This window comes from Temnothorax nylanderi, unplaced genomic scaffold (genome assembly GCF_030848795.1).
Source record: "Temnothorax nylanderi isolate EJ_2023f unplaced genomic scaffold, tnyl_v1.0 TNYL_tig1308_pilon, whole genome shotgun sequence".
Lineage (NCBI taxonomy): Eukaryota > Metazoa > Arthropoda > Insecta > Hymenoptera > Formicidae > Temnothorax > Temnothorax nylanderi.
This window is the reverse complement of record NW_027250370.1, coordinates 8,279-16,663: the sequence shown is the minus strand read 5'-3', so window position 1 is coordinate 16,663 and position 8,385 is coordinate 8,279. Positions and strand designations below refer to the sequence as shown.

At 31.5% G+C, this 8,385-nt stretch overlaps 1 long non-coding RNA gene and 1 pseudogene across 5 annotated transcripts; both read left to right on the top strand.

Annotated features, from left to right (window-relative positions):
- The first annotated feature begins 1,136 nt into the window (after positions 1–1,136).
- Positions 1,137–2,554, top strand: LOC139787163 (uncharacterized; annotated as a pseudogene).
- A 2,592-nt stretch (positions 2,555–5,146) lies between these two features.
- On the top strand, positions 5,147–8,143 carry LOC139787164 (uncharacterized). Of its 5 annotated transcripts, none has more exons than XR_011722541.1 (4): positions 5,147–5,341; positions 5,915–6,060; positions 6,114–6,332; positions 6,515–8,143. It is a non-coding gene; the product is annotated as an uncharacterized lncRNA (long non-coding RNA). The 5 variants fall into 5 exon arrangements; XR_011722540.1 differs by having other exon boundaries at positions 5,151–5,341; positions 6,132–6,332; XR_011722542.1 differs by having other exon boundaries at positions 5,152–5,341; positions 6,150–6,332.
- The last annotated feature ends 242 nt before the right edge of the window (positions 8,144–8,385 follow it).

Here is an 8,385-nt window from a genome sequence, read left to right as displayed (position 1 = left end):
TTTTTTTTTACAAATTTAACTTTACCTATTAATTAATAAAATTGATACTATGTTTACCTTCTTGATTTATTTGTTGCAGGACATTACTGTTTACTGATACATCGTCAAAAAAATTTAACAGAACTGTCATTATTTATGCACATTTCTTTTGGGATGATTAAAAATTAAAGCAGAAAGTAAATAATACCAGCCAAATGAGTTCCGACGAGGTAAGTTTAAACTATTTTTTTATACATATTTACATATACATATAGATATACGTATATGTATATGTAAATATTGTATATGAAATACATATATGTCTATGTATATCTATATGATATGTATATGTATATATGGAGGGGTTAAAGCCATAGTGGTGTAAGTCAATTTTTTTGACCACTTTTTTTTCTTCTTTTTTCAACATATCTGCATGTGTAGACTACATCTATGAACTAAACTCGATAGGTTAAAAAAGGACTTACACCACTATGGCTTTAACCCCTCCATATACATATAGTCTACATACATATACTTATGGTAAAACATTGTTCATTTTATATAATTTTATAGATTTATACTTACGTACAAAGAATTTTTAAAGGGACAAAGCTTATTTATTATTATATCAAATTATGTTCAATTAAACATGATTATATATGTATAAATCATTTTTTCCTTCAGAAATTTTTTCAATAAAAGCATGTGTAAATCTATAAAACCATATAGAATTTTGTTTTAAATTATATTTTATTGATGCATTTATATGAAAATGTATTCGATAATTTATCAGATAACAACTCAGGATTTCAAGGCTCCAGTAGTGGCTATAGTTCCAGATTAAACTCCTTTTCAAGAAGTTTATTCTATAGTTCTGTCAGCTCTTCAGCCAGTTCCAGAGATCGAGAGAGAAAGAGAAGTTATAGCAAAAATGCTGATGTCTCATCGAGACATGACAATAAAGAGAAGAATAGGGTAAGAAAGAGAGAGGGAAAGGACAGAGATCGTTGAAAAGAAAGGAGGAAAGGAAACAATGCTATTTCCGAAAAAATAAACAAAAGGACGATCCAGGTATTGTATCTGTTAAAAATTAACTCTTAATTTTTTTGTTTATATTTTGTTTATATTTAATTATTAAGTTAATAGTTGTTCGATGACCGATTGTTTTATCGTTAAGCTATACAATATTTTGAATTGTATTTTATTCATGCATTTATATGAAAATGTATTCGATAATTCATCAGACAACAGCTCAGGATCTTCAAGCTCCAGCAGTGGCTGTAGTTCTAGATCAAGCTCCTCTTCCAGTAGTTCATACAGTAGTTCTGTCAGCTCTTCAGCCAGTTCCAGAAATTTCGGGAGGAAGAGAAGTCGTAGCAAAAGTGCCGTGCCTCACGGAGATATGATAATAAGGAGAAGGAAAGGGACAAAGAAAGAGAGAGAAAAAGGGATAGGAACAAGGATAAAAATCGTAATAAAGAAAGAAAGAAAGAAAACAATGCTATTTCCGAAAAAGCTAAACAAAAATCAACGATCCAGGTATCGTATCTGTTATAAAATTGACTCTTTTTTAATTTTTTTGGTTTATATTTAATTATCGAGTTAATAGTTGTTTTTTAATTTTACAGATCTCCTTCCCTACATAGAAAGCGCAGAGAGCGTTCACCGATTCCTAGACTAACAAAAATACACATCGGTCATCTAATACGGAACGTCACCAAAGACCATGTCGTACAAATATTTCCGGCATATAATCAAATTAAGATAGTTGACTTTGTTTTAGATAAGTTTCATCCCAATCAGTTATATCGAATTTGAAACTCCGGATGAAGCCGAAAATACTATGAAACATATGGACGGAGGTAAAATGCGATTCATATCGATTTTGTACTTAATAGACTATTTTATGATCATGTTAACGCATCTCGTCTATTCACAGGACAATATATATATATATATATATATATATATATATATATATATATATATATAGATGGCCACAGGAAATAACGGTTGCTCCAGTATTATTACCAAAGCCCCGACTATTGCCAATGCGACGCATGTCACCGGATATGGGAAACGCGCGCCACTACGATGGGGTGGTTAGTGATAAGAACACCCCGCCACGTTATCGCAGATGTAGATGTTTGTCGTTCATGAATCGTCGTAGAAGCTCTCGATCACCACAGCGCAGAATAAAAACTCGGTCGCGGAGAGAGAGAGAGAACTTATCAGGAAATCCTCGATATTGACGTACACCGTCGTTACACAAGATCCAGCTCGAGTAGTTCTCGATAATGTTTTTTTTTGTTTTCTTATAGAAGAAACTGCTTTTCATGAACAAAAAAATTTTGGAGTTGCCGCTGCTAATGTGTTCAAAATGTTTTAAAACGTCAAAAATTGCATTTTTAAAAAGTGTCTGTGTGTGTGTGTGTGTGTGTGTGGTGTGTGTGTGTGTGTGTGTGTGTGTGTATGTATGTGCGTGTATGTACAGATTTGATGTCCGTGGTTGCTCTAACTTCTGTAATAAAATGTAAAATGATGCATTTTTTTTAAACGATAGGGCATCATTTAAGGAAGGATGAGATTGTATTTGGTGATAATTGGTAAAGAGTTTTTTTTTTTAATTTTTAAATTTTTGAGAAATGTCTATTTTCGTTGTAACTTCCGCAAATTTTGAGATATTGAGATGCATTTTTTTTAAATAATAGAGTATCATGTAAAGGAGATAGGGTTGAATTTAGTGAAGATCGGTAAAGGGGTATTTAAAAAATTATTTTGAATTTTTTGAGAAATGTTTATTTTCGCTGTAACTTCCGCAAATTTTGAGATATTGGTCTGTTTCAAATTCCATATATAACTCATTAAGATTTGGTTGATTAGATCTAATTTTGTAAAGTTTTTATGTTTGTACGCATTCTCTGATATTTAAAAATTTGTATCTTATGAAGTATAATGAACCAAATCTCTCTTAATGAATTATATATGAAATAGGGGTAGAAGAGACTAAATTAAATATAATTAATTACAGTGTATTGATACTATACGATAATCTTTCATTAGTAAATGTTCAAAGAACGTTCTTTTCTATTTTCCGATAGATAAATTTTTATTAAAAAAAAAAATGGCGCAAATTAGAAATTGCACGTTGCTTCCTCATCATTTCAAAGAGAGGAAATTAGAAATTAGTACATTGCTTAATCAACATTTAAAGACGCACACAAATAAACTTCCTCTATAAGGCAGCCAAAATAATAAATAGTAATTGCATCAAATAAATACAAGCTTCCTCATAAGAGGAGCTTTATGTGCGTCTTTAAATGTTGATTAAGCAATATGCTAATTTCCTCTCTTTGAAATGATGAGAAAGCAATGTGCAATTTCTAATTTGTACCATTTTTTTTTATTATATTGTATATATAAAATATTGTATTAGATATGATCATTGTTGTATAGTTGTTCCACTGTACTGGAAAAGTAATGTGTAACAATTATGTCTTAAGCTACAACTACATCTATTGTAATGTTCATCGTAAACGACCGTAACGCTTGTCGTAATCGCTATCGTAAACTCATCGTATGAGTTGATTCAGCTTGAATTTTTTACGATTACGACGCTTGTCTGGCGTTACAACATAACTTAACTTGTCAGTTTTCTCGACATATGAAAAAAAATGTGTTTATAAATATATTATATATACATAGATATACGGTTTACGACGGCTTCATTGCTTACAACCACGATCAAAGCGTTACGATAGATGAGTTGTAGCTTTAATAATGATAAGGTCCGCCAATGGCGATCATGAACTCATTTATATACATATATTATAAAAATTTCACGTTTCATCAGAGTACACTTTTGAAATATATTAATTTTGCAACACGTATCGATGGTTTTTCGTAATTAATACCTCCATTTTTTTGCAAACTATTTGTAATATTTACGTCATTCACAACGATATTTATGATATAAATGAAAAATGTAGAAAGAATTAATGTAACTTAAAAAAAATTGATATTAACTGTATTTTTTCTAAGTTTTCCTAATTTATAATATGCTAAAAGGGATCATGGAATTTATTTTTTAAGTAATAACATATATAATTAATGCTATAATTTATAATTATTTCAATAATAATTATAATTATAATAAAATTATAAAGAAATTTATGTGCTGTGTACAATTCTTACATTTTTTTATAATCAAGGTTTTTATAAAATAAAGAGAAGAGAAGAAGGAAAGAAATAAAACTTAAAAAAATTAATTTTGATCGAGAAGTTGATGTGTCTTAAGTCGATATGTATCGCGCTGTCGATATATATTACTATCACTTTTTCGCGCGAGAGTGGTTGGTTCATTAAGATGTCGGCGAGTTCGATAAATAAAGAAATAATAAAGAAAAACAAAAAAATAAAGAAAAATAAGTAAATAAATAAATAAACAGATAAATATAAATATAAATAAAAACAAAATATTAGGGATAGTAAAAATAAAAAAAAGGATGGCGGTGGAAAAGATTAAAAGAATGGAAGAAGAGATAGTGAAGAAAAAGAGAGAGTGAGAGAAGGAAAAGCAAAGGAGGTATAGTGGGATAAAGAATGTGAAGAATAAGGTGGAAAAAAGAAAGATGGGAAAGAAAGACGAATATGTAATAGATTATCTTTTGATAAATAAAGGAAAAAATAAGAAAAATTAGTAACAAAGAACGAGTATGTGATAGATTTATATTTCAGTAAATAAAATAAAAAATAAAGAAAATTAGAGGTGGTAGTGGAAATATTGAAAAAATAAGAGAAGAGATAATTAGTGAAGAAAAAGGAAGAATGGGAGAAGTAAAAGCAGAGGGGATAACAAATGTGAAGTGTAAGGGAAAAAAAAAAAAATGAAAGCCGAGGAAGCGAAGTGTGATAAGTCTTATGCGAGAAGTAAAAAAAAGAAGAAAACAAAATATGGGAAAGATAGATATGTGAAGTGAGCGGAGAGAAAAAAAGAAACGAGAGATGGCGAATGAACATTAGTACAGTGGATGAGAAGGGGAATACATTTTAACGGAGAGACATGGTGATGTAGGACGAGTATTTTAAGGTGAATGGAACGGAAAAAGTTTGGACGTGAAAGCGCGCGCGTTAGCGCGCGTGTGTGCTAGTCCTATATTAAAAAAGTCATGGAGACGCGAGAAGTTGTTGTTTGGAGTCGAATATCTCGCACGTAGTGTTGCCGCTTTTCCGCGTGCGTGATTGGCTGGCGCGCGGTCGAGATTGACGGCGCGATCGAGATTGCGGCGAGTTTGGCGAGTTTCGCGTGTGTAAATCGTGCGATGTGACGTGTGTGGCGTGTGTTCGCGTGGTGTTTTGCGAGGTTAGTAGGATTTTTTATTATATAATAAATATAATTCACTATTATATATAAATATTTATTGATAAAATATTGGTAAATAAATATATATAAATTATATTATACATTAATATCTTTTAACGCAATGACGTGTGCTCGCGTGGTGTCTCGCGAGGTTAGAATTTTATATAAATATACATGATATTATTAGTAAATAAATAAATATATATAAATTATATTTTACATATTAATAGGTGCTTTACATTTTTACATCAAAACTCAGATAAGTTCTCACTTGTGACGTCGTTCTAGCCTTTTTGGCAATTAATGAATAATAAAGACAGAATGACATCACAAGTGAGAATTATCTGAGTTTTGATGTAAATGGAAAGTAACTATTATCTTTTAACGTCATCTATAATGTTTCAATATTTATTGCTTGTTCGTACAAATCTAATCTAAGGTACACGTTACAGTAATTATAGATTTTTGATACAGACAGTAAATTATATTTATCTTTGTAATCATATATTTTATATATATAAGCAGATGTAATAATTACTGTTTTTGCATTATGTAAAATTTGCCTTATTTTAGATATACCGATGAATTTAATGTTCGAGAAGATCTGATGGGATTAGCTATTAGTGCTCATGGTGCAAATATTCAACAAGCGTGAAAAGTTGATGACATTACAAATATAGTTGGAAGAAAATTCATGCATATTTAAGATATATAGAGAGGTAATAATAAAAATTATTATCGCTTGTATTATTTCGAAATTGTTTTATAAAAGTTTATTAAGATTACGTAGAGATATTTTGGACAGCAGTGAAGATTGCGTTCGGGGCTTTACTGTCAAGAGGTGGTTATCAGAGAAGTAATTTAGGATATATGAGTGGCAGACAAAGTCATCTTCCAACCTAGCGTAGAGATCGCAGAGATGAATATCGTCGTACTACCGATGACGAAGACACTGTTTTAGACAGCCAAGATGTTTCAAGCATTGATAAAGGTAATAATAATAATACTTATTGATCACGCGCGTGTGTGTGTGCGTGCGTGCGCGTGTACACGTGCGCGTGTACACGTGTGCGTGTGTACGCGTGTGAAAGACGTGCTTGATCGGTAGGCTGACGCGCATATTTGTATATGTATATGAATACATTTAGAGTTAATCTATATACATTTGTTTAGGCAGTAATGCCGGCCCGTGCGACCAATCGACCATGAATAGCAAGGAAGGAACACCCGCGAACGACGTATCCATATCTAACAACAGTTCTCAGGGACCTAAAGGCCAAAGAGAACATCGGTCTCGTCCTCCTCATATGCAGCAGAGCAATAAGCCTAAAGAAACTCTGATTAATGGTACCAGTGATTAAGCAATTACGTTGCGTCGTCACCAATTGCCAATCGCTACTAACGTTGCTACGTTACACCTGATGAGAATTATTAACTCCCAGCACGTAACATGACGCATACCGACGCAAGGATTACACGATTATAGAACGCGTCATGATTAGTCTACACTCGTTGTTAAGACTGTTTGTTACCGACATAAGAATACGACAGTTATTTAAGAAATCGTCATTCTCCTTAAACACATTTAAGGACACATAGTATTAATATCCATGCATGGTTTAGTTTAATGATGGTAATTACACTGTCATGTTTGATATACGGATATATTTATTGGGAGATAGAGGAGTAGCATTTGGTAAGAAGGATTTCCTGTTTGTGAAACTGTGCCTCATTTTTATACTAAGCTCTCCTAACTTATGTGGATGTATCGTATGGTACACCTTGGTCACTTGTTAACGTTTAACGATCCAATATTAGGTTGGATAACGCGCGGTTTGTACGTCAATTATCGCTCTGGATAGATTTTTCATCTAGATATGTCGCTCAGTACTTACACAATATATACAATTTGGTATTCGTAGTGTGATGTTCTGGTATCGAGTTTATTTAATTTAGCTTGATAGTGTCTTAATCCGATGGGCAAATTATTCAACATACTTTTCACGAATGTTCCGTATTGAGGTAAAATATGTATTGTTGCTTTGATACTTTATCACTTTATTACTCGACCCAATAATCTCGTCGATTACTTTGATACGCGCTATCGGAGGTGATTATGAAAACCGAAAAATGAATGTGACATAACTAAGATGTAACTCGATGCGGTACAAGGAAAATGGATTTCTGTTATTATTTAATCGTAACAATGGTAGGCGGCAGCTTCAAGAAATTCTGGTTCAAAGGTGTTCCCAATGATGTTCCTTTCTATTTACTTGAGAAAATTGAGTTTTTGATTTACGATTATTAGTAGAGTTATTTAACAACACTAGATTTTTACGTTTCAAAGCTGTGTTGATTAATAACATTATGATGATGACGAAAATGACTTGTTTGAATTTAACACGGTCAGATGTGCACAAGGAATCGATTTTTATTTCTGAATACACTTTTCACGTAATTAAGCGTCTTTTCTTTCTTTTTTTTCTCTTTTTTTCCTTTTCTTTTAATTATTATATATATATTTTTTTTACTTTTACTACAGTCTAAGCATACACTATATCAAACTTTAGAATTCGATATCGAGTTTTTTTCTGCATTGTTTCGTATGATTTAAAAAGAAAGTAAACGTATACTTAGTAATACTAATGTATGATGTACCAGAGAGAAAGAATGATACATGTTTTATGATATCTAGCTAAAGTACAGACTTAGCGCATACCTTTATTACTATAATAATACTTAGTGGAAATGTGGATGTCTGAACAAATAAACTAGCTTTACTATACTAAGCTATAAAATAGATATGATCAATTGTTTTAAATTGATTATCAACATTTATTAAAAATCAGTTATCAATTTAAAACAGTTGTTTCTTCTTCCGGATATGATAATAACTAATAGGACGTATCTCATGAATTTTGCAAAAACACATGGCGGTTGATGCAATATATCGACACCTAACAAAATAGCTGTCATTTTATCTGAATATTCTTATGGTAGCCAAAAAACTGAGATATTCTCTAACTTGCTTGTTTCCGATATAT